Source organism: Peromyscus californicus, unplaced genomic scaffold (genome assembly GCF_007827085.1).
Source record: "Peromyscus californicus insignis strain IS unplaced genomic scaffold, ASM782708v3 Scaffold_6__1_contigs__length_162567912, whole genome shotgun sequence".
Classification (NCBI taxonomy): Eukaryota; Metazoa; Chordata; class Mammalia; order Rodentia; family Cricetidae; genus Peromyscus; species Peromyscus californicus.
The window spans coordinates 21,437,073-21,464,286 of NW_026294584.1; positions in this window are offsets into that span (position 1 = coordinate 21,437,073).

The following is a 27,214-nucleotide window of genomic DNA, read 5'->3' on the forward strand; positions in this document are numbered from 1 at the left end:
AAAAAAGAAATACAGTCAAGAGCACGGAAATTTCTAGCTCTAAATCTTCAAGTTTAACATTTTGATTTACAAGGATTATAGCTGAAATGAGATTTGGGATCCAAATTGTCCTGGTTAATTCCACTGGTCTAGCACCATACCCACTGAAGAGATATTTAAGTCTATCAAGTTCTCTTCCTACCTCCCTCAGAAATGACCCCCAGTGAAGGAGACCTGAGGATCTAATCAACTGCATTCATGCCTCTTCCCTCCAACCAACCTGGAGAGTGAGCAGCTGCGCTGGCAGCTTCTCTTCCCATGAGAAGGCCCTGCTTCAGCTTCTTCTTAGCCAAGCATGCTGATCTTGAATTCTGAAGAGACCAAGGAAGCACATTCAGACTGGAAGACTCCACAAATGACAGGACTTGCTGGATACCTACGGGACATTGGAGAGATTCAAGCCAGGCAGTGGTGGCGCATGCCTTTGATCCCAGCACTCACGAGGCAGATGCAAACAGATCTCTGTGAGTTCAAAGCCAGCCTGGTCTACAGAGTAAGTTCCAGAACAGCTAAAACTGTTACACAGAGAAACCCTGTGTTGAAAAACCAAGAACTAAATAAATAATAATAAAATATAAATTTAAAGATAGGGAGATTCAGAGAGATAACCACAAGTTATAAACATGAAACACAGGTCCCTCATTCAGAATTGAATACAAATTTCTCAGATTCTCAAGTTAACACTAATAGGACTTTTATTTATTTTTGTTTATTTAAGCATCTTACTTCTAAAGTAATATGACATGAAAAATATTCATATAATCCCCTGCCATCTCGTACATGAAGAAACACTATGTATTTGTGTGTGTGTGTGAATGCTTAATCTTAGGTATTGAAAAATCCAGTAGAAACCTCAGAAGTGGTTCTGGACTTGTTTATGTTTGACTGATGAATTGAGCAGGAGGAAACAGGATTAGTCAATGTGTAGCTTCACACCTCATCACCAATGCCAATTTTCCATTAGGCAAAGCTCGAGCATTCCAAAGGCAGGGTTGTCACCTGGACATTAAGCAACTTCTCTGTGATTTGTCTCAAAATGAAATTCTATTTTGCTGGTAAAGACAGTGCATCACAATTTGCATATGTAAAAATATCCAAGGAGACTGTAGTCACCACATGCTTTGGCTTAGGGTGGCTGACCCTTTGACTTCTCTGGGCTATTTTGGATGGAGAAGAATTATCTTGGGCAACTTGTCCAAAGCATATTTTCCCAAGGGTTATTACCTATTCTTAGTTGACCAGAAACCAAGGAGTTTTCCACCACTGTTAACCACCTACCTACTATGAGGGAGAAAGTGTCACCCTTTGGCTGCACCTGGTGGGATTCATGTGTACCATGCAGGGAACCCAGAGACTATACAGCAGATTGTAGCTGAGAAGGCAGAAATGTGTTTAGGCTGCAGGAACAGATGAAGTCTTCTGGGACCATCTGTTTCTTATTGAGACAGCAATTACTGGATAGCTGAGAAGGGAGCCAGGGAAGACGCCCCAACTCCCTGCTGCTTGAGTATTTCAGCTGAGTCGTATACTTGTGTGCACCTGGGAATGGATAGTTCTTATGGATCAAAATTGAAATTTTCCTTGATTGTTGAGGAGACACTGAGAAATTTCTTGTCGGCACAACACACCATTGGAAACTGTACAAACTAAAGACAGTCTCTAATATGCGGATAGTAACTCATCCCAAGCCTTTGCTGGGTTCAGTTTCTCTGTGGAGCCTCCTGGGAGTAAATAAGTATTGTGGTCAGTTTAGAATCATACCATTCATGGTTGCAAGGAAGAAAATAGTAGTGTCACATTGGGAAAGTGGCATATGTTTTCCTGGTAATTACATCTTCTGTGTTTACTATTCAAAAAATGCAGGTGTGAGTTTTTGAACAGTGGCCAAGGACAGTGTGCCTGGCTGGCAGCAGCTTCCAAGTGAGTCATGTTTCACTGTCTGTCGGTTTTTATAACTGTTTTCACTACTAATTTGGATCTGTGATGCAGCGTGCAATTAGCTCTATTGTGGAAGCAGCTGTCTTCAGTTTTACAATGGTGCTTTCCCCTTTGGCTGTCACAGGGCTTGTGGTTCTGCTGATGTGACGATGGGAGTTGTAAAGTGGTACCTAGATGAGCCACCGTGGGTCAGGACCATCCGAGCACACAAGACTCTTGCTTACTCACCACTACTCTACAGAGAACTCTCCCAGCTCAGCTGAGAGCAGTGAAGAAAGGCAGACCCCGTGGAGGCTGGTGAACAGCCACTGTGCCCTCGCCATCCTGTTGGTTATAAAGAAGTGACACGGTAGGGAAAAGCGAAGGTGGGGGGTCTATTAAGCAGATTTAGAAATACATATTTGGTTCACTTTCAGGCACTCAGTTATGACTGTTGTGAGAACCACGACAAAACTTGAATACCCCAGATACTGATAAACGAACGGGAAAGAATGTCTCACCATCTGCAGCTAGCCAGGGTGTGGACACGTGCTTTGGCTGCTGCTGTTTCCAAAGCATCCTTCCTTGCAGCAGTTTCCATGTCCTTCACTTGTCCCTTCTTCCCTTCTGAAACCAAGCATTCTGCTGCAGACCTCTAACTATGACTGTACTGAGTCTGTCTTCCCTAAGGAGGGTTGATGTTTGAGCTTTCCCTTCAAGTATAACTCCTTGTGCCTGTAAAAAACTTGATACTTAAGTGTGATCTATAGACCAAGGTGTTAGCATCACTGTGGGAGCCCACAGAGGCTTCCTAGTGAGATCTGAGCTTGCTTTACCCAGCAGGGCTGCATAAGAGGATGATTGAACCACGGGCCTGGGTACTAGGTGTTTGGAAGGGTCTAGCAAGGGGGAGGTCTTTTGCCTCACACTGTGGCATTGTTATAGAAAGCCCTTTTGAATAAAATTCTGGGCCATTGGGTATTGACCCAGATCCTCCCGAAGCTATCATGTGTATCTGTCTTTCCTCTCATTGGCTAGGCCTATCATTTTACCTAATATTTCTTATTCCTCTCTCCTCCTCATAGGAACCCTGTAAAAGGTGGGGGCTGATCCCTCACACATCACCCAGACCCATTGAATCAAATTTTGAATTTTAATAAGACCCCCCCCCCCAGGCAGTTCCTATGCATACTAAGTATAAGAAAATCTATATTAGAACACTTCTATTTGTTCCCTCAAAGCAAGACCTGGCTCTACCACAGAACCTGTCTGCTACTTGAGTCCTGCCTGGAGTGCCATATCTGTTGAATGGGTAGAGAGCTTGAGGGTGTCAGCTGACATTTTGACTATTTGGGCACTTCTGTGATCCAACCAAGACTTTATAGTAGTGGAACTTACTGAGGCAGATTTTTTCTGACTACAGTCACACACACATATATACACATACACAATTTATCTTTTTTTTTTCAATTCAAGGCAATCTAGGTTTGAATACTCTTAAGTGAGTACTCTTTAGTACTAAAAGAGTTCTTAAGTTCTACCTTCTGATTGGTATGAACCGGGACAGATCTTTTCACCCAAGGAGGTCACTTTACTGGAAAGCACTGAGTTAGGGCTCTCAGGATTTTTTATGCATCTACCCTCAGGGCACTAAGGTTTGAAATATGTTTGAGGTACACTGCTCCCAGACCTGAGCTAAACATGTTTCCATACATCGAAACTTCAAGCATGTGGAATAGTGTCTAAAACAAGATCAAGTTTTTTTAGAAATAATTTGAATGACATTTATGAATACGATCCATTTAAGGTTTTTTTTTCCTTCCTAAACATAAGCAAAAGAATGAATAGGATAGACTAGGACTGTGGGGTTATCCAATCAGGATCATGCTGTTACACTCTAGAAGTTCATTTCCGTTTGAATATTTTTCCATGGGCACACTAGTTTTGGGCTGTGACTGAAGTGAACACTTCATCTATAAGCGGTCTGAGTTTAGCATTTGTACCACAAAGCTTTGGTCAGAGTGAGCAATGGTCACTGTCACTTAAGAGTATTCAAACCTAGATTGGCTTGAATTGAAAAAAAAAAAAAAAAGATAAATTGTGTATGTGTATATATGTGTGTGTGACTGTAGTCGGATTTTTCTTTGGGCCTCCACCTCCCAAATAATGACAGAGAGACCTATTAATTATGAAAGCTTGGCTTTAGCTTAGGCTTGTCCTACTAGCTCTTATAACTTCAGTTAAGCCATATTTTTATTAACCTATGTTCTACCACATGCTTCTTATCTCTCTCCCATTCTGTGTATTGGCCTAGTTTTGCATCTTCAACGCTCCTCAATTATCTTCTTCCTCTGCCTGGAAGTCCTGCCTATCTCTCCTGCCTTGCCATTGGTCATTCAGCTTTTTATTACACCAATCACAGCAGTACCTCTTCACAGTGTACAAATATCCCACAACATATGAGATGCACATTAATGTGTGCATGTGGATATATGCATGCCACCGGGCATGTGTGGAGAACAAAAGAAGCCCTTGGGTGCCAGTCCTTGCTCTCCGTTTTGTTTGAAGATTTGCTGCTGCATATGCCAGGCTAGCTCCCCTGTGAGCTGCCACATTCTCCAGTCTCTGTTTCCCATGTCACCACAGGAGCAAGAGTCACAGACACATGCTACCATGACCAGCTGAATGTGAGTTTTTGGCTTCAAACTCAGATCTTCACATTTGCAAGGTAAGCATTTACCCACACAGCATCACTTCAACCCCAGAAAAAAAAATATTGTAAATAATGAAAACCATCTTGGATTTAAACACCTTAACTTTTCCCCTTAAAATAAGCCCAGGAAAATATTTTTTTTTAAATGGGGAATAGGGGAAGGGAATTAATTTAATACAACTTTTTTGAGACTTACATAACTTATACAGTTGTGTTACAGATTTGTAATGTAAGGATTGTTTTCTATATTCTAAAATCCCTATCAACAAGGAGAATGATGTCAGTAAGACAGAAGAATAGAGGTTTTCTGGCTCCAGACCTCTATCCACTTGGAATCTAACTGGCAATTATCTCTAGGCAAGAATATAACTTGGAATATCCCTGACTCAGGAGTGAAGCCAAGCTGCCCTTTGAACTGTAGGAGAGAAGCCTATGCTCAAATGATACCAAGAACAGTTCTCTCTGAACACTTTACCCTTCCATGAGGCAGAGGATTTTCCTGGACACAGTTCCTACCAAGGAACAAGGAGCTGTAGGCAGGCACTCAGCTGCCCCACCGTCTGTCATGATGGATCTCTCACAGGGGTCCACCTCTAGCTCACACCACTAGACATTTGTGGATTCCTGGAAAGGTTGGCCCACCCAAGAACAGTTAGAAACAGACAGTGAAGGCAGAGTTCATATGAATGAGAGTTCAGATCGTGATAGTTCCTCTGCACCCTAGCCAATGGTGCAGCTGCATGAGAGAAACTAGCCAGTAGCATTGTGCTCTAGGAAACCACCCATGGAACTTCTAGGCTCCAGTCTAGCCAGCTTTCCCTGATGACTGGGACACTCTTATAAAGTCTCCCTTGCATCAAGAATGTAAGAGTAGGTCATGGCCGGGCGGTGGTGGCGCACGCCTTTAATCCCAGCACTCGGGAGGCAGAGCCAGGCGGATCTCTGTGAGTTCGAGGCCAGCCTGGACTACCAAGTGAGTTCCAGGAAAGGCGCAAAGCTACACAGAGAAACCCTGTCTCGAAAAACCAAAAAAAAAAAAAAGAGTAGGTCAGCAAGTACAAGTGACGGGAGCATCAGCTCTAACATTAGTGCAGATGGGATTCAACACAGATCCAACGCACATGTTAAGTCTTGCCAAGGCCAGAAAGCAACTGCAGATCAACAATTATCCACCCAGAGATCACTGGCCCTGCCCACAGCTTACCCAAGCCCTGGTGCTCTTGATTTCTCATGTCAGGAAGCAACTGCAGACCAGAGATTAGGCATAGAAAATGCCACTGGCCCCACTTTCATAGCAGCCCAGTCAAATTTGGTGTACTGCTTAAGAATACTCTAGGGCAAGAGGCAAACCATAATTGGCACGTATCTATAGAATACTGTGTCTAACTGTGCTTATTCCATGTGGTCAAGAGGCAACCCCAGAAACCTTACATAACCTTTAGGCCTATGACATAGCTCTCACCAACTACAGCTTTCAAAGAGCTTGCTTCCCAGATAAGGAAGACAATGGGAAACACTCCTGATCAGAGGCAGTCACAAAGTCCAGTCAGCAATAATATCTGATGGTAATGTCTGAATGGTCTCACCAGATGATGGAGAAGAGCCAATATTCCCATTGGACCCCAAAGCACAGGAGGCAACCCAGCACAACAGTAGAACTCAACCCCAAGGATTGTTTTTACCAGCCAGCTTCCCCAGGCAGAACTAAGTAGCAAAAGTCTATTGTCTCCAAACAATACTTGAAAAGACTGGAATAGATTATCATCTCCTCATATGTAAGGTACTTGAGGGAAAAAAATTATGAAAATTCTGGACCAGAGAAGCAAAAGGAAAGGGAATGAAAAAGGACTATTATGGGGCAATAATTGAACCAATCTTCACATAAAGAAGGAAAAGGTGGGTAAAGGGCTAGAATGTGGGGCCCCGAATTTCTCAAGGTCAGAGAATCTGAGCTTGCTTTACCCATAATGGGATTATTTGGCCACAGGCATGGTTACCAAGTGTTTGGAAGTGTCTGCACATGGCTGTATGTTGTGTTTTGATCTTGATAGGGAGAGGTCTTTAGCCTCGCCCCTTGGCATTGTACAAAAGGCCGTTTGGAATAAACCACTGGGTGACTGGGTATTGACCCAGGGCCCTCCCGAAGCTATCCTGTGTCTCTGTCTTTCTTATCATCTCTTTCTATCTTTCTATCATTTCCTTATTCCCCTTTCCTCCCCCCAAGAACCCTTTGACAGGTAGGAGCTGGACTCTGGGAGACTCCCACACTAGAAGTCACATTTAAAGCCGTAAGGACTGAACATTTCCCAGATTGTGAGAGGAAAATGACCTGTACAGAATTTTCAGACGTCAGCTGTCAAACTCAGTTCAAAGAGAACTTCACCAAGCACATCATAACCCAATGCTAAACAACAACAACAACAACAACAAAACGAAGTAGCAAGAACTATCACGGTCAAGAGAGATCAGCATGACTCAGGGGACTTCTCCACTGAAAATGTACAAATTAGAAGATGCTAGGGCAACACATGCAAAGTTCTGAAGGGAAACAAGACAGCAATCAGGGCTACCCAGCAAAACTATCCTTTAGAAATAAGAAAAATAAAAACTTCCCCAGACAAACTAAATCTAAGGACGTTCATCACCACTGTCTGAGTTTCTCTTCTAGTTGCTTTAATGAAATACCCAGAGGAAGGCGATGGAAGGGGGATGAGGCTTATTCTGACTCACAGTTTTAGGATATAGTCCATCATGGCAGGGAAATAAGGAGCTTGAAGCAGTTGGTCATATCGCATCCACAAACAGGAAGCAGAGAGCAATGAACACGACGCTTCAGCCCACTTTCTCATTTTTCTTCAGTCTTAATCAATATAGTGTTTCACAGGCACAGACAGAGAGGCTAAATACCACCGCTGCCACCACCGCTGCCGCCGCCACCACCACCACTGCCACCACCACCACCACCCACCCACCATCAACCACCACCACCATCCATTACCACCAATACCACCACCATGATCTACCATCACCACCATCCACCACCACCACCACCACCACTATCCGCCGCCATCATCCACCATCACCACCACCATCTCTTGGGTGATTTAGATCCTGCCAAACCGACAATTAACAGTAACCATCACCAGCCCTATGCCTGCTTCACAAGAATTGCTATGGGGAGTTTTTCAAGCTAAAGTGAAAAATTATTCGTTTATGACAGCAACAAATAAAGATGGCCATGTGAAAATCTAAAAACCCACATGGCGTAAGCAATGACAGTCATGCTCAGAACTCCCTAGTGCTATAAGGTTGGCGTATAAAACAGTTTTTATCTCAACCTTGAGGGTTAAAAGACAATACTTCTAAAAGCAACTGTAGCTACGCTAAGTCAAAGGGTGCAAAGTACAAAAGCAAATTTTGCGTCAAAATCACAAAACACAGCGAGAGTTCAGTTGACCGTTAGTAGTGGGACAAGACACTTGGTGAAGCTGTATGGCAAAGCCTATAGCACGTAGTGGAAACGAAAAGGCTCAGACTGCACAAGAATGCCAAGCCATCAGACAGCCAAAGCAGCCAGGGGCAGAGGAAAAATTCCTACAGGCAACCTAAGCAAGCATGAAGTGACGTGACAAAGCCACACCTTCGGGAGTTGCTTTGGGTCTAAGTGGGTAGAAAGCAGATGAATCACTTTAAAAAGGGATACGAAGAGATTATTTTCAATTAAGGAAGCAATCTTGTTTATAATAGTGAAAACTAAAGACTGAGGTGTGAATTCAGTCAAGAAGACTACACTATACTACAACACATCGATGAGAGAAGTTGAAGAAAACACAAATTAAAAAAATCCTATGTCATGGATTGGACAAGGGCTCTGCCACCCGAAGGGATCTTCAGGTTCAGTATGATGTGAATCAAAGTGTGAACGGCTTTGTGTGTTTATTTTGTGAGGTAAGAATCTCAGGAAGTTCAGACCAGCCTTGAATTCACTATGTGGCTGAGGTGACTCTGAACTCTTGGTCCTCCTGCCTCTACCTCCTGAGTGTGGGGACTCTAGACGTACACCAAATCAAAACTGGTTTATCAATGATATTTTTAACAGAATTGCAAAACTCGCTTCTTAAATTCCTGGGGAACCATAAAACACCCTCAGTGACTAGAGCTATCTCAAGCAAAAGAAACGAAGATGGAGGCAGCATACTTCCTGATTTCCGAACATAAAGTGATAAGGATCAAAACAAGGCAGCATTATCTTCAAGGCACATTTGCCAGTAATGGACACTTGAAAGCTGAGAAATAAATCCACACATTCACAGTCAGTTGGGTTTTGGACAAAGGCACAAGCCTACACCACTATGGGGGTGGATCCGGGATATTGGGGCACATTCCCACAAAGTGGCACTTGAGACAAGGGCAGGGTGATCATAAGTTCTAGGTCAGCCTGCCCTATATAGCAAGACCCTGGAACAACAACAAAAGAAAATTAAAATACAGGCAAAAGAGAAGCAGGACTAGAGTAATCGGACCACATCAGACTGAAAAAGCTGTGGGCAACTGAGGATTCAGTAAAATGAAGAGATGACTAATGGACGTCAGAAAACACCGACAGACCAGCATCTAATAGGGTTTTAATATGAAAAAGTTCTGGCTAATCATTAGAGAAAAGGAAGTCGCTGCAATGAGACACCACCTTTATAGCCATTAGGGTGCCTTTTATATTGAAAAAGAGGAGTGGTAGAAAGTGTTAGTTAGGGAAGACACCGAGAAAATGAGCTCATGTGTCCTTGGGTGAAAGTGAATTAGTATAGCCATTGTGGAAAAGAGAGGCTTCCCAGAAACCTAACAATGGTACCTCCAAATGACCTAGAATTGCATTTCTAGCTAATGCGCGGCGCGCGCACACACACACACACACACACACACACACACACACACACACACACACCGCACGCACACACACACGCCTGAAATCAATACCTCAAAGGGACTATCTGCACCCTCACGTTCACTGCAAAATTATTCACAGTAGCAAAGCTATGGAATCAACCTAAATATCCATCCATGAATGGGAGGATAAAAAAATGAAACATATGTAGTGCCTTTCACACAGTGGAATAATAGTCAGCCTTTATAAAGGAAGATATTTGAGCCCCAGAGACATTATGTTAGTGACTCAGGCAAGGCACAGAAGCAAATACTGCATGGTCTCACTTACGTGTGGACTTTAACCAATCAGAGCTCGCAGAGGAAGTGTTTGGGACGGAGTGAGTGTCAAGACACTGATCAAGACAACAACATTTCAGATGCACTGGAGGAATAGGCTTGAAAGTTTGCAGAGCAGGGCAACTATAGGCAATAACAATATATTATATATTTCAAAATAAGAGATCAAATTAAAAATTCTCACCATAAAAAAGATAGGTAAGTACGATGATAGATATGTTAATTATCTTGATTTAATCATGCCACATTGTTTACATATATCAAAACATGACACTGTATCCCATAAATGTATGCAATTATGATTTGTCAATCAAAGTATTAATTTTCAAAAAAATGAAATAAGATGCTCTTGTCTCATGGACTTGATGTAGAAAATACCTGAAAACAATACACAGTTCTATAATTGAGGAAAGCTAAATACAGCAATTCCCCCAGATTCATGTGTAATTGTTTAGCATACCTGAGTGACTTTAGAATAGCTAAGTACTATATTACTGAGCACTTGATAATGGCAAATGCAATTACCAACTGAAGTGCATTAATATTTTCTGAAGCACATTTATTACTGTGGTTGCAAAATGGTTTGTGATTCCATTCATAAAGCATGATTTTATTCTTTGCATCCCTCAGATGGACACATTTGTGGGCTGTCAATTTTTGTGTTTATGGTAATGTGTTAACTATGATGTTGCAACACTTACACGTGAGAAGGAATTAAGAATGAAGTGGTACTAGTAAGAAGAAAGGGTCCAAGTTACATATTACTGACTTTTAGGATACACTCGCTCCTGATTCTTCAAGTCATCTTATGATGTCCTTCCTCAAGGGAAAGAGGAGGAGGAGGGTTTGAACTAGTAAACTTTATCAAGTACATTGGTCTGTTTTTGTAAAGCAATCTGGCAACACATTGAAAATGGGAAAAACATGCTAAGACTGCCCTATGCAGCCACAGAAAAGGAACAATGATACAGAAAATGTGGGATATCGTATATTGTTTTAGTTTGTATCTTTGTTGCTCTGATAAAACACTGACCAAGGCCAACTTGGGGAGGAAGAGTTGATTGCATCTTACAGTTCCATGTAACTGACAGAAGCTAGGGCAGGAACCTTGAGGCAGGAACTAAACCCGAATGCTGTTTACTGACTTGTTCTCTGTGGTCTGCTCAGCTTGTTCTTCTCATATAACCCAGGTCTACTTGCCCCAGGGTTGGCACCATTCATAGTAGGTTGGGTCTTTTCACATCAGTCAAGAAAATATACCCAGACATGCCGACAGGCCAGTCTGATGGGGGGCAGTTCCTCAACTGCTGTTTCCTCTTCCTATAAAACTCTTCCTTGTATCAAGTTGGCAAAAACCTAGCCAGTGCATACAGTAAACCCCATTTCCTCCTGTACTCAAGGGTGGAAAGAAGAAAGATGAGCATTAATGTTCAGTAAGAAACAGATTAATCATGCATCAGATCTCGTATCTGGGACATATCCCAGGCCTCCCAAAGAACAATCACCAAGGTGGATTGCACAGACGTGCAGAGATTTATTAAAGGAAATACAAAGAATAAAAAGAGTAAGAATAGACAGGTAGAATCTTTGGAACCGCACAGGCCTGCCACATGTGAGACAGAGGAGGGGCAGTGATTAGCTAGGCAGGTCTCTAATCACAGTGTATCTCTGGGAAAGTTTTGGCCAGGTTGTCCTGAAGTCTCTGAACATAGTGGATTGAATGCTTTCACCTCTGCCTTGCCCCCATATACATTTATCTGAGACCTGTGAATGTGACGTTGTTTGGAAAAGAAGTCTTTGTGCATCTAGTCTAAGGTCTCAGGATGAAATAACGTTGGCCCTAAGTCAAATGGCAAGTGTCTTTGTAGTAAGACGCAGGCATGCATGTGCGCACAGGCAGGGACACACACACACACACACACACACACACACACACAGTATGGGGGGGGACATATGAAGACAATTATATATCTACAAGCTAGGGATCAACAGAGACTTCTGGCAGACACCAGCGACTGGGAGAAAAACATAAATTGGGTTTTCCCTCAAAGCCTTGGGATGGAGCCAATGCCTGCCAGCATTTCAAGTTCACACTTCTGGTCTCAAAGCTGTGGGAGAATCTACTCCCATTGTTTCAACCCACGGTGTTTGTGGTCATTTGCATTGGCAGCCACAGAAACGGAGCTGAAAAAGAAAAGGTGCATTTTAGAATCCTGCACCCCACCCGATGAACCAACACCAACCCTCTGCATCATTCAGTCACTAGCTGGGCAAGCTTGGCCTCTTTGTGACTGGACAGTGGTACCAGAGGGTTCTGATCAGATGGTGCACCATGGCTGCCACACTATGAGAAGAAGCAAAGGGCAGAGAGTGGGCTTTGCTCTGCTGAGGCTTAGTTGGTACATCAGTAGATGTTGCTCAGATGGGAATACAAGCAAGGAATGTGATAAAACAAAATCACTACTGTATGAGTGCTGGCAGGGAGACCCAGAACTATGTAAAATTCTGCCTGGGGTGAGTTCAATGTAAGGAGGCTTCTTAGCTGAACGCGAGGTCCATGGAGATCAGCATCCAGGAAGGAGGATGAACGGAGGGATGGCAGGCACAGAGCCCAGGAAGGACCAGCTGCAAAGGTAAAGGGGTGGAGACTTTGGCCTAGCTGCATCTTGAAGAACTGTCCACAAAGAAAAAGATACATCAGAAAAGGGAATGAACAGGAAGAAAGAGATTGTACAGGGACAGCAACACACTCAACAGGCAGACTCAGGACTTCTTCCCAAGCACACAGGATTGTTTCAGAAATGTGTCTCCTGAGTAACCTCAGACCAGAGCTATGATTCACCTGGCAAGACTCCAGGAACCCTGGTCTGCTGGGATGAAAAGATTTTGTTAGGGCCCCGGACTTCCCTTCTGGAAAAGAGGTGAGTGCCTGGGCTCAGTCTAGATCCCATCCCTGGGCACCAGCCACTCCGGGGAAGACCTGCCCAACTTGGCCCCAGGTTCTGGCCACTGGGCAGGATCCCTTCTACCCCCACCCCTACCGGGAAGGCTCCCCTTCTCCAAGACCCCCAGCAGACCCTGCAATCTCCAAGCCCTGCCCCCATGCCCATCATCGCCTGAGACCCCAGCCACTTCCTGAGACTTAGAGACCGGCCCCCAGCTCCCATCCTGCCCCAGACTTCCCATCTGGACAAGAGAGCTCCCATCTGGACAAGAGAGAGAGACTTCCTGAATCTGTCAGCTCTGTCTAGACCAAGTGCGCTATAAGACCAAGAACAAACCACAAGGAGATGGGCAGACGTCAAGGCAGAAGACATACAACAGAATGAAGAGCAATACAGCATCACCAGAACCTAGCCCTCCTCCAACATCTAGACCTGAACATCAAAAGTTGGAAGAAGCAGAAGAAAACAGCCTTATAAATAACATCATGAAGAAGGTAGAGGCTTATATAGAGGAAAAGACAAACAAAAAAAAGGGAAGAACACTATAAAAAACTAGAGGAAAGGACAAATAAAGTAGAAGAAAATAATAAAGCCCTGGAAGGAAAACAATAAAGCCCTGAAAGAAAATCATGAAAAAGCAATGAAACAGATGAAGGAAACAGTTCAAGACCTGAAAAGGGAAATAGAAAAAATGAAGAAGACACAAACAGAGGGAATGCTGGAAATAGAAAATCTGAGTAAGCGAACGGGAACTTCAGATGCATGTATAACCAACAGAATGCAAGAGATGGAAGAGAGGATCTCTGGCATTGAAGATACGGTAGAGGAAATAGATTCATCAGTCAAAGAAAACACTAAAGCCAACAAAGTCATGACCCAAAATGTCCAAGAAATTTGGGACACCATGAAAAGACCAAACCTACAAATAGTAGAGATAGAAGAAGGAGAAGAATACCAACTCAAAGGCACAGAAAATATATTCAACAAGATCATAGAAGAAAACTTTCCCAACTTAAAGAAGGAAATGCCTATAAAGATACAAGAAGCCTATAGAACACCAAACAGACTAGACCCCCCAAAAAAGTCCCCTCACCACATAATAATTAAACAACTAAATGTACAGAATAAAGAAAGAATTTTAAGAGCAGCAAAGGAAAAAGGCCAAGTGACTTATAAAGGCAAACCCATCAGAATAACACCCGATTTCTCAATGGAGACTTTGAAAGCCAGAAGGACCTGGACAGATGTAATGCAGACACTAAGAGACCATAGATGCCAGCCTAGAATAATATAACCAGCAAAACTTTTAATCATCATAGACAGAGTGAAAAAGACATTCCAAGACAAAGCCAGATTTAAACAATATTTATCCATAAACCCAGCCATACAGAAAACACTAGAAGGAAAATTCCAACCTAAGGAAGTCAGATACACCCTCGAAAACACAGGCAATAGATAAAGCCACAGCAGAAACCCCAAAGAAGAGAAGTACACACACACTACCACCAAAAAAATAACAGGAATGAACAATCACTGGTCATTAATATCCCTTAATATCAATGGACTTAATCCACCTATAAAAAGACACAGGCTTACAGAATGGATACGAAAGCAGGACCCATCTTTCTGCTGCATACAAGAAACACACCTCAAATTCAAAGATAGACACTACCTAAGAATAAAAGGCTGGAAAAAGACTTTCCAATCAAACGGTCCTTAAGAAAAAAGCGGGTGTAGCCATCCTGATATCCAGCAAAATAGACTTCAAACTCTAATCAATCAAAAGAGATCAAGAAGGGCATTACATACTCATCACAGGAAAGATCCACCAAGATGAAGTTTCAATTCTGAACATTTATGCCCCAAGCACAAGGGCACCCATGTATGTAAAAGAAACATTACTAAAGCTTAAACCACACATAAAACCCCACACATTAATAGTGGGAGCTTTCAACACCCCACTTTCACCACTGGACAGATCTCCCCAAATCGAAACTTAACAGAGAAATAAAGAACTTAACTGATGTTATGACCCAAATGGACTTAATTGATATCTACAGAACATTCCATCCTAACAAAAAAAAATATACCTTCTTCTCAGCACCCCATGGAACCTTCTCTAAAATCAACTACATACTTGGCCACAAAGCAAATCTCAACAGATACAAAACAATTGTAATAACCTCCTGTGTTCTGTCAGACCACCATGGTTTAAAGTTAGATTTCAACAACAACAAAAAACTACAGAAAACCTACAATCTCATGGAAACTGAATAATACTCAACTGAATCACCAATGGGTTAAGGAAGAAATAAAGAAAGAAATTAAAGACTTCCTAGAGATCAACAAAAATGAAGGACACCACATACCCAAACTTATGGGACACTATGAAAGCAGTGCTAAGAGGGAAATTCATAGCACTAAATGCTCACATAAAGAAGTTGGAGAAATCTCACACTAGTGACTTAACAATGCACCTGAAAGCTCTAGAACAAGAAGAAGCAAAGATGCCAGGAAATTATCAAAGTGAGAGCTGAAATCAATAAAATAGAAACAAAGAGAACAATACAAAAAATTAATGAAACAAAGAGTTGGTTCTTTGAGAAAATCAACAAGATAGACAAGCCCTTATCCAAACTAACCAAAAGACAGAGAGAGAGCATCCAAATTAACAAAATCAGAAATGAAAAGGGGGGACATAACAACAGACATTGAGGAAATCCAGAGAATCATCAGGTCATACTTCAAAAAGCTCTACTCCACAAAACTGGAAAATCTAAAAGAAATGGATAACTTTCTGGATAGGTACCACATACTTAAGTTAAATCAAGACCAGATAAACTATTTAAATAGTCCAATAACCCCTAAGGAAATAGAAACAGTCATTAAAAGTCTCCCAACCAAAAAAAGCCCAGGACCAGATGGTTTCAGTGCAGAATTCTACCAGATCTTCAAAGAAGAGTTAATACCAATACTCTCTAAATTGTTCCACGCAATAGAAACAGAAGGAACATTACCAAACTCCTTCGACGAGGCTAGAATTACCCTGATTCCTAAACCAAACAAGGATACAACAAAGAAGAAGAACTATAGACCGATCTCCCTCATGAACATTGATGCAAAAATACTCAATAAAATACTGGCAAACAGATTCCAAGAATACATCAAAACAACTATCCACCATGATCAAGTAGGCTTCATCCTAGGGATGCAAGGGTGGTTCAATATACGAAAGTCCGTCAATGTAATACACCACATAAACAAACTCAAAGAAGAAAACCATATGATCATCTCACTAGATGCAGAAAAGGCATTTGACAAAATCCAACACCCCTTCATGATAAAGGTCTTGGAGCTATCAGGAATTCAGGAAACATTCCTAAACATAATAAAGGCAATTTACAGCAAGCCAACAGCCAACATCAAATTAAGTGGAGAGAAACTCAAAGCGATTCCACTAAAATCAGGAATGAGGCAAGGCTGTCCACCCTTCCCATACTTATTCAATATAGTACTTGAAGTTCTAGCCAGAGCAATAAGACAACACAAGGAGATTAACGGGATACAAATTGGAAAGGAAGAAGTCAAGCTTTCCCTATTTGCAGATGACATGATAGTATACTTGAGTGACCCCAAAGATTCAACCAAGGAACTGATACAGCTTATAAACACCTTCAGCAACATAGCAGGATACAAGATCAACTCAAAAAAATCAGTAGCCCTCCCATATACAATTGACAAACAGGCTGAGAAGGAAATCAGAGATACATCACCCTTTACAATAGCCACAAATGATATAAAATACCTTGGGGGTAACATTAACCAAGCAAGTGAAGGACCTATATGACAAGAAATTTAAGTCCCTGAAAAAATAAATTGAAGATGTCAGAAAATGGAAAGATCTCCCATGCTCATGGATAGGCAGGATTAACATAGTTAAAATGGCAATCTTGCCAAAAGCAATCTACAGATTCAATGCAATCCCCATCAAAATACCAACACAATTCTTCATAGACCTGGAAAGAATAATACTCAACTTCATATGAAAAAACAAAAAACCCAGGATAAACAAAAGAATCCTGTACAATAAAACAACCTCTGGAGGCATCACGATCCCTGACTTCAAGCTCTACTATAGAGCTACAGTAATAAAAACAGCTTGGTACTGGCATAAAAACTGACATGTGGACCAATGGAATTGAATTGAAGACCCTGACTTTAATCCGCACACCTATGAACATATAAGTGCTGTGGGATGTTCTGTATGGCAAATGTGTTGCTCTGACTGGTTGGCAAATAAAATACTGATTGGCCAGTAGTCAGGCAGGAGGAAGTATAGATGGGACAAGGAGGAGAATAAAGCTGGGAAGTGGAAGGCTGAGTCAGAGAGACACTGCTAGCCGCCACCATGACTAGCAGCATGTGAAGATGCTGATAAGCCATGAGCCACGTGGCAAGGTATAGATTTGTAGAAATGGATTAATTTAAGATATAAGAACAGTTAGCAAGAAGCCTGCTATGGCCACACAGTTTGTAAACAATATAAGTCTCTGTGTTTACTTGGTTGGGTCTGAGCGGCTGTGGGACTGGCAGGTGAGAGAGATTTGTCCTGACTGTGGGCCAGGCAGGAAAACTCTAGCTACATGTAAGTTTTGACAAAGAAGCCAAAAGTGTACAATGGAAAAAAGAAAGCATCTTCAACAAATGTTGCTGGCATAACTGGATATCAGCATGTAGAAGACTGCAAATAGATTCTTATCTGTCACCGTGCACAAAACTTAAGTCCAAGTAGATCAAAGACCTCAACATAAATCCAGCTACTCTGAACCTGCTAGAAGAGAAAGTAGGAAGTAGTCTTGAACACATTGGCATAGGAGATCACTTCCTAAATATAACACCAGTAGCTCAGACAATGAGAGAAACAATCAATCAATGGGACCTCTTGAAACTGAGAAGCTTTTGTAGAGCAAAGGATATGGTCTACAAGGCAAAGAGACAGCCTACAGAATGGGGAAAAGGTCTTCACCAACACCACATCTGACAGAGATGATATCCAGAACATATATGGAACTCAAGAAATTAGACATCAAAATGCCCAACAGTCCAATTAAGAAATGGGCTATAGAACTAAACAGAGAATTCTCAACAGAGGAAATGAAAATGGCTGAAAGACATTTAAGGAATTGCTCAACATCCCTAATTATCAGGGTAATGCAAATCAAAATAACTCTGAGATACCACCTTAAGCCTGTCAGAATGGCTAAGATCAAAAACACTGAAGACACCTTATGCTGGAGAGGATGTGGAGCTAGGGGAACTCTCCTCCACTGCTGGTGGGAATGCAAGCTTGTACAACCACTTTGGAAATCAATATGGCGCTTTCTTAGAAAATTGGGAATCAATCTCCCCCAAGATCCAGCTATACCACTCTTGGGCATATACCCAAGGAATGCTCAATCATACCACAAGGGCACTTGCTCAGCTATGTTCATATCAGCATTGTTTGTAACAGCCAGAACATGGAAACAACCTAGATGCCCTTCAACTGAAGAATGGATAAATAAAATGTGGTACATATACACAATGGAATACTACTCAGCAGAGAAAAACAATGGCATTCTGAGGTTTGCAGGCAAATGGATAGATCTAGAAAAAAATCATTATAGCTAGAGTTTTCCTGCCTGGCCCACAGTCAGGACAAATCTCTCTCACCTGCCAGTCCCACAGATGCTCAGACCAGACCAAGTAAACACAGAGACTTATATTGTTTACAAATTGTATGGCTGTGGCAGGCTTCTTGCTAACTGTTCTTACAGCTTAAATTAATCCATTTCCATTAATCTATACCTTGCCACATGGCTCGTGGCTTACCAGCATCTTCACATGCTGTTTGTCATCGTGGCAGCTGGCAGTGTCTCTCTGACTCAGCCTTCCACTTCCCAGCTTTATTCTCCTCCTTGTCCCACCTACACTTCCTGCCTAGCCAATGGCCAATCAGTGTTTTATTTATTGACTAATCAGCAACACATTTGCCATACAGAACATCCCACAGCAAAGCATCCTGAGTGAGGTTACTCAGACTCGGAAAGACAAACATGGTGTGTACTCACTCATAGGAGGATACTAGATGTGGAACAAGGATGACTGGACTGCTCCTCACAACACCAGGGAGGCTACCTGGAAAACAGGACCCCAGGAAAGACATGGGGATCGGCCAATGATGGAGAAATGGATGAGATCTACATGAACAGCCTGGACGTGAGTGGGGGTAATGAAGGGCGAGGGTTGAGGGAAAGAGAGCTTGGGGGAGCGGGAAATCCCAGCTGGATCAAGAACAGAGAGGGAGAACAAGGAATAGGAGACCATGGTAAATGAAGACCACATGAGAATAGGAAGAAGCAAAGTGCTAGAGAGGCCCACAGAAATCCACAAAGATACCCCCACAACAGACTGCTGGCAATGGTCGAGAGACAGCCCGAACTGACCTACTCTGGTGATGGGATGGCCAAACACCCTAGTTGTCATGCTAGAAACCCCATCCAATGACTGAGGGAACCAGATGCAGAGATCCACGGCCAGACCCCGGGTAGAGCTCCGGGAGTCCAATTGGCAAGAAAGAGAAAGGTTTATATGAGCGAGAATTGTTGAGACCAAGGTTGGATAAAGCACAGGGACAAATAGCCAAATGAATGGAAACACATGAACTATGAACCAATGGCTGAGGGGCCCCCAACTGGATCAGGCCCTCTAAATAGGTGAGAAAGTTGATTGGCTTGATCTGTTTGGGAGGCATCCAGGCAGTGGGACCGGGTCCTGTGCTCAGTATATGAGTTGGCTGTTTGCAACCTGGGGCTTATGCAGGGACGCTTGGCTCAGCCTGGGAGGAGGGGACTGGACCTGCCTGGACTGAGTCTACCAGATTGATCTCAATCCTCAGGGGAGTCTTTGCCCTGGAGGAGATGGGAATAGGGGGTAGGCTGGGGGGAAGGGGAGCGGGGCAGGTGGGGGGAGAACAAGGGAATCCATGGCTGATATGCAGAATTAAATTATATTGTAAGATAAAATTAAATTAAATTAAAAAAAGGATTTTGTTAGGATATAAAAAATGAAGCTCTGCTGTGCCTATTAAGAAAACAACAGACATCAGTTATCTGTAGTTGGTAGACTCTTGTGATACCATTCTTCGACTACTGTAGGATTAAACTGCCCACTCTGATTTAGGTTGTTATCGGTTAAAAAGGGTGTAAAAAGGGTGATAAAATCTCTGTCAGTTACTGGGAGATTTAAGAGTGTCAGAACAGTTAATCCACAGTGTAAAATCTGATGTGATACAGCAGGCTTTGTGGAGATCCACGGTAGCATCTAAACTGAGTCAAACAACCTAAGGTGCCCGTAATCCCATCGCTCAAACACACTTACGACTGGATTTTAGTATATAAATCCGTCTATAGTTTGCAATTCGTATATATGCATATGCATGTTTCCCCTGTCTTATTTCTCTTATGTCCAAATAAATGGATTTTCCAAAAATGTTTTTCTCCCAAAATAATGGGTTTTAGACAATTTTTTCCAGATCACTTTTAATGGTTACTTATGGCAAATATTTCGAGAGCTGACCACGTCTGGATTTCTTTTTCCTAAGCAGGGAAGGACATGGCTCTCAGCTCCCTTTCAGCAGAGTCATGTGACTGGTTCTGGCAAGTTCAAATGGAGCTGAGGCCTTTCATGCAGAGGCTGAGCAGTGGTGTCTTCACAAACCCCTTTTCTGCTAGAGTAGGATGGGATAGAATGAGGGTTGTTTTAGATGCTTCTTTATTATAGACAATTTGTATTGCATGTCTTCACTTTTGTGGATATGAAAATGTGGTTGGTTATTTTCATAGAAGTTCTGGTTAAAAGGATTGTACCTTTTAATTTTTGATCCCTATTTATTAACCATAGTACTTGAACCCAAAGTGTGACATCATTTATTATACACTGAAAAAGTGCACAGGAGACTGGAACATTGGCTTGGTGGTTAAGAGCACTGTCTGGTCTTCCAGAGGATCTGGGTTTGATTCCTAGAACTTTCATGGTACTCAATTTTCAGTAACTCGAATCCCAGGGGATCTGACACCCTCTTCTGGTCTCTGTGGTCACCAGGCCCACACACAATGCACAGACATATGTGCGGTCAAAACATCCATATACATAAAATAAAATTTAAATTAAAAAAGTAAAAAAATCCTGCTCAGTAACCAATATTTTAAAGGAATTTGTTTTTCATTGGTAACAACAGTTAACTTTCTTTCATATATTTGTTGGCTGTGTAAAATGTCCTCATAAAAGTATAATTAATATCGTATCCTTTCCTGTTTAGCTTTTTATTTATAGTAAAAATAGTTTTTGACCCATCAAGGCTATCAATCCTGTGTTGACCCAAATCTGTGCCTTGCTTGGTCTTTCAATCTTTTAATGTTTTTATATGGCACATTTACCTTTTAGGGTGTTATATTTGTTAAGAGCTACCTTTGTAGTTTCTGATTTGGTTTCCTCATTAGCTTTACTTTGAAAATGATCATCTTATCAAAAGCCAACTGCAGATTCAATGCAATCCCAATTAAAATGCCACTCTTCACAAACATAGAAGAAGCAATCCAAAAAGTTACATGGCAGCACAAAGGACCAACGATAGTCAAAGCAAACCTGGACCAAAATGATACTGTAGAGCTATTGCCATATCCCCTTTCAAACTATACTACAGAGCTGCAATAACAAAAGCAGCATGGGATTAGCACAAAAACAGATGCACCAATGAACGGAACAGAGCTGAAAATGCAGGGATAATCCCACAAAACAACAACAACTACTAGTATCTACTGAATTTTTACAAAGATGCTAAAATACACACTGGGGGAAAAAGACAGCATCTTCAACAAGTGGTGCTGGGAAAACTGTATTTCAACATGCAGAAAAATAAAACTAGATTTTATATCTCACTGTGTATAACTCAAGTCCAATAGATAAAGGAGCTCAACACAAGACCTAACACCCTGAAATATCTAGAGGAAAAAGTAGAGTGTTGCTAAAGTTTTCCTGCCTGGTCCACGGTCAGGGCAAATCTCTCTCACCTGCCAGTCCCACAGTCGCTCAGACCCAACCAAGTAAACACAGAGACTTATATTGATTACAAACTGTATGGCTGTGGCAGGCTTCTTGCTAACTGTGCTTATATCTTAAATTAATCCATTTCTATAAATCTATACCTTGCCACGTAGCTCGTGGCTTACCGGCATCTTCACATGCTGTTTCTCGTTGTGGTGGCTGGCAGTGTCTCTCTGACTCAGCCTTCCACTTCCCAGCTTTATTCTCCTCCTGGTCCCACCTATACTTCCTGCCTAGCCAATAGCCAATCAGTGTTTTATTTATTGACCAATCAGAGCAACACATTTGCCATACAGAACATCCCACAGCAGTAGAGGGCATGCCTTAATTTGCAACACAGATATGCACTTTCTGAATATACCCCACTCACATAGGAAACCAACAACCAACAGATGGGAGTTCACAAAACATGTGTCCAGTAAAGAAGACAATGAAGTGGATGAAGAGGCAGCCCACAGAATGGGTAAAAAATCTCTACCAGCTATTGATCAGACTGAGGGTGTCTAGCATATACAAAGCACTTAACAAACTAAATATTAGGACAATAAACAACCCAATTTAAAAAATGAATGGAACTAAACAGAAAGTTCTCAAAGGAGAAATGCTAATGACTAGAAGACACATAAAAGGTGCTCAACATCCTTAGTCATTGTAGAGATTAAAATTAAAGCAACTTTAAGATTCTATCTCATCCCAATCAAAATGTCCATCACCAAGAATACAAATGACAACAAATACTGGCATGAATATGGTAAAAGGGCAACTCTTATACACCCTTGGTGGGAGTGTAAATTAGTCAATGACTTTGGAAACCAGTTTGAAGTTAAATAAAAAGCAAACCCCCAACCCAAACAAAAAACAAAACTATAAATAGAGCTGCCATATGACCCAGCTGTGTAATCCCTGGGCATATACTCAACACATTTGCATGTAAATCCATGTTTATTGCTGCTTTATTCATGATAACTAGGAAATGAAATCAATTAAATGAAATAGATATTCACCAACAGATGAACGACTAAGAAAAATGTGGTCCAGATACACAATGGAATAAGTCAGCTGTAAAGAAAAATGAAACCATGAAATGGATGAAACTGGAAAAATCATGCTGTGTTAGGTAACTCAGACTCAGAAAGACAAATATATGTTTGTCTCACACGTGGATTCTAACTTCAAAACATTTGTTTTTTGTGTTTAACTTGGAGCATAAGTGGAAGTCAGCAAACTAGAAAGAGGTATTTTTTGAGAGGGGCATGTTAAGAGAGAGGGAATGGTAAATGTAGGTTAAAGGAGAGTAATGAGGCTGAATACTGGAGGTGAAAGGCTTAAGCAGGAATGTGTGTATGTGAGAATATGGGGAAGTCAAGGATGAAGAGGAGAGCTAACTCAGAGGGGGGAGTATGAAAAAGCACAAGGATACATATCCATAGTTCAATTTTAAAAAATAAGTGGAATAATAGTAGAATTATGTGAAATGAAAGAAGAGGGGGAAATATTGAAAGTTAAAACATTAAGCAGAGATGGGAGAGGAACCGCGGGTAGTGGGTGGGTTGTCAAAACTTAGGATCCTAGAAAAACCTTGTAGAAACCCACTAGTCACTATACTACACTGTAATTTCAAAACACAACTAAAAGAGGTGGGCATTGAATGGAGTTACCTGGCACAGATGGATTCTCTTGCTTCTAGAAGACATGGACTATGAGATGAAAATCACAGTACAAGGCATGGGATATCTCCCTACAAGTTATTGACCAGGCAGTCTCCATAGCTCTCCAAAACAACAAAGGCTATTGCCAGTGCCCTAGGTTTCCCAACATTATTACAAGGTAAGACCCTATTGCTGAAGGGGCATAGATAAATAAATCTCAAACCATGTCAGAAACTTCCTTCCTGCTTGTAGCTTTCATGGTATCAGAAGGTGCTATGCAGGCTGCTGGTGGAGAAAAGATACCAATGGTATTACCCAGCCTGGGACTTTGAATGCAGCAATACTGATCTACCAGGCAAGATATCTCTAGAGCAACAGAATTTATAGAATTAATCACTCTCTCTCTCTCCCTCCCCTCTCTCTCTCTCTCTCTCTCTCTCTCTCTCTCTCTATATATATATATATATATATATATATATATATATATATATATGTGTGTGTGTGTGTGTGTGTGTGTAGATATATATGTGTGTGTGTTCTAATAAGTTCTCTTTATACATATGTACACACACTATATATATAATATATTATACCATATAATATACATAGGAAATTTGTAAGAATGGCTAAGTTTCAGTTCAGCTAATTCAACAATGGCTTGTTGTGAATGGAAAGTTCAAGAATCCAGTAGTTTCTTAGTCCACAAGGCTGGATATCTCAGCTAGTCTTCAGTATATGCTGGAATCCCAGAGAAGTAGGCTCTAATGCCAGTGAAGCAAGGCCAGAGCATACAGGTAAAGAGCAAAAGCTTCCTTCTTTCATGTCCTTATATAGGCTTTCAGCAGAAGGTGTGGCCCAGATTAAAGGTGTGTCTTCCTACCTCAAGATCTGGATTAAAGGTTTGTGTCTTCTTACCTCAAAGATCTAGATTAGGCCGGGCGGTGGTGGCGCACGCCTTTAATCCCAGCACTCGGGAGGCAGAGCCAGGCGGATCTCTGTGAGTTCGAGGCCAGCCTGGTCTCCAAAGCGAGTTCCAGGAAAGGCGCAAAGCTACACAGAGAAACCCTGTCTCGAAAAACCAAAAAAAAAAAAAAAAAAAAAAAAAGGGCTAGAGAGATGGCTCAGTGGTTAAGAGCACTGGCTACTCTTACAGAGGACTTGGGTTCAATTCCCAGCACCCACATGGCAGTTTACAACTATCTGTAACTACAGTTCCTAAACAGACATACATGCAAGCAAAGCAACCAATGCACATAAAACAAGAATAAATAAATCATTAAAAAAAAAAAAAGATCTAGATTAGAAGTAGAACTCCCACTTCAAATTAAGTAAAAATTCCTCACAAGTGTGTCCTCCATTTTTAAATTTTAGTTAATTTAAGATGTAGTCAAGTTGACAACCAAGCCATAAAAACTCCACCCTTTTGTAGCTCAAGAGGTTTCAGAGGAGAATATTAGAAATTGGCTTATTAGAGACTGTTCTTGTGATATTTTGGTGAAGAACATCACAAGATATTTGCTTTCTGTCCTTGTCCAAGAAAAATCTGTCAATTTTTTTTTTTGGCTAAATTGAAGAGTTTTGAACTAATGGAAGTGGAGGGGGATTTAAAAACAGCCTAGTACTGACTGTGTTGCTTGGTTATTAGTCGCCAGTCTTATGCAGATCTACGATGAAAAGGAGCAAGCTGAACAAGAAAAAATACAAAACGTACAGTTTGAGGAGAAAAGTGGCACCAGAAAGTGTAAGGGTGCTAACTCCTGTGCTCAAGGAGATAAACAGTTAAAGAAAAGCCTGGTAAGAAGTATAACAAAGGGTGTGGTGACTTCTAGGTAAGCCCAGCTAAACTTCCAACTTGTGAAAAGGAATTAAAGAAAAACTTATGGCTGAGCATAGTATTGCACACCTTTAATCCCGGCACTTAGCATGCAGAAGCAGGTGGATCTCTGAGTTCAAGGCCAGCCTAATCTGCAGAGCAAGTTCCAGGACAACCAAGCTTAGGTAGTGAAGGAAACCATCTACATCAGAGAGTTGGTAAAAATGTGTGTGAATGAAAGGGCCATGTTCCAGCCCCAGCAGGTAGAAGAACTTGGCAGCTTTAGCTACATGGTTCTAGCTTCAGAGTCAAGGATACAAGAAAGGGTTTGTGGAATCTCCTTTCACGGCTAATGAAAGCTGCTGAGGTCAGATGTGTGTCGGGGTGTCCCTGGCTGGAGATTCAGGGGCGTCATTATGTGAAGTTGTAGAGGTGAAGCCTGGATTTCCTTGGAGAACCCAAGATGTTAGAGATGCCATAGTTGTGAGATACCTGCCAAGGAGAGCTGCTAACAGGGAGTGGAACTAACCCAAGAGAGAGAAGTGTGTTGCAGTCAACAAAACTGAACAGAGTTGGAGATCTGAAGAGTGCTTTGACATCAGACATGGAGATCCAGAGTTGGGAGTTTGCCCAGCTGGTTTTAGGCCTTGCTTTGGTCCAGTATTTCATCACTATGCTCCCTTTATCCCTTTTGGAATGGTAATGCGTATCCTGTGTCACTGTGTGTTTGTAGTATGGGATCTGCTTTTTGATTTTGATTTTACAGGGGGTTACAGTTAAGAGACTGCATGAGTCTTAGAAGAGACTTTGAAATTTGGACTTTTAAACAGTGGTAAGGCTGTTATAGACTATGGAACTTTTGAAGTTAAGCTGAATCATTTTTGCATTATGATATAGCTATGAGCCCATGGGGTCTAGGGAGTGGAATTTGGTAGTTTGAATAAAAATGGCCCCCATAGGCTCATAGATTTGAATGCTTGGTTACCAGGGAGTGGCACTATTAGGAGATGTGGCCTTGTTGGAAATGGTGTGACCTTATTGGAGGTAGTGTGTCACTGGGAGTGGACTTTGATATCTCAAATGCTCAAGCCAGGGCCAGCGTTTCTCTCCTTTCTGTTGCCTGTAGATCCAGATGTAGTACTCTCAGGAACCATGTCTGTCTGTGTGCCACCATACTCCCCAACATGAGGATAATGGACTAAAGTTCTGAACTGTAAGCAAGCTCCAATTAAAAGGGTTCCTTTATAAGAGTTGTCATGGTCATGGTGTCTCTTCACAGTAATAGAACATTGATTAAGACATAGTGTAATAGTGGCATGACTCAAAAGTCTATGGCTGGGGGGGTCATAGGCCCTGGAGTAAAGTATGCCATTGGTATTTGCTACATGGTCATGTTGTCACGTGGCTGTCTAAATGTTTGTGTTTATATAGACATGAACTGCTCTCAGTCTTGGTCAGAAAAGCTTTTTTTTTCTCCCCAGTAGACAGCAGTCAATGGAGAGATGCATAATTGCTGTCATTTTTTATGTCAATTAAAATATTTTGCCTATATTTAGGATTTTACCTTGAACACTTAAATTATTACCCCTCTGGATCCTATACCCTATATTGAACATGCTATCATTTTCCATTTGATTTGCAATAACACTCTAGTATATAATATATCATACATTTATTATACAATATATACCTATAATTTATATGTAATAAATTACTGTGTGTTTTGATACCTTCATTTACTAGTTAGTTGATGGAGACATCTTTCCTAAGTCAG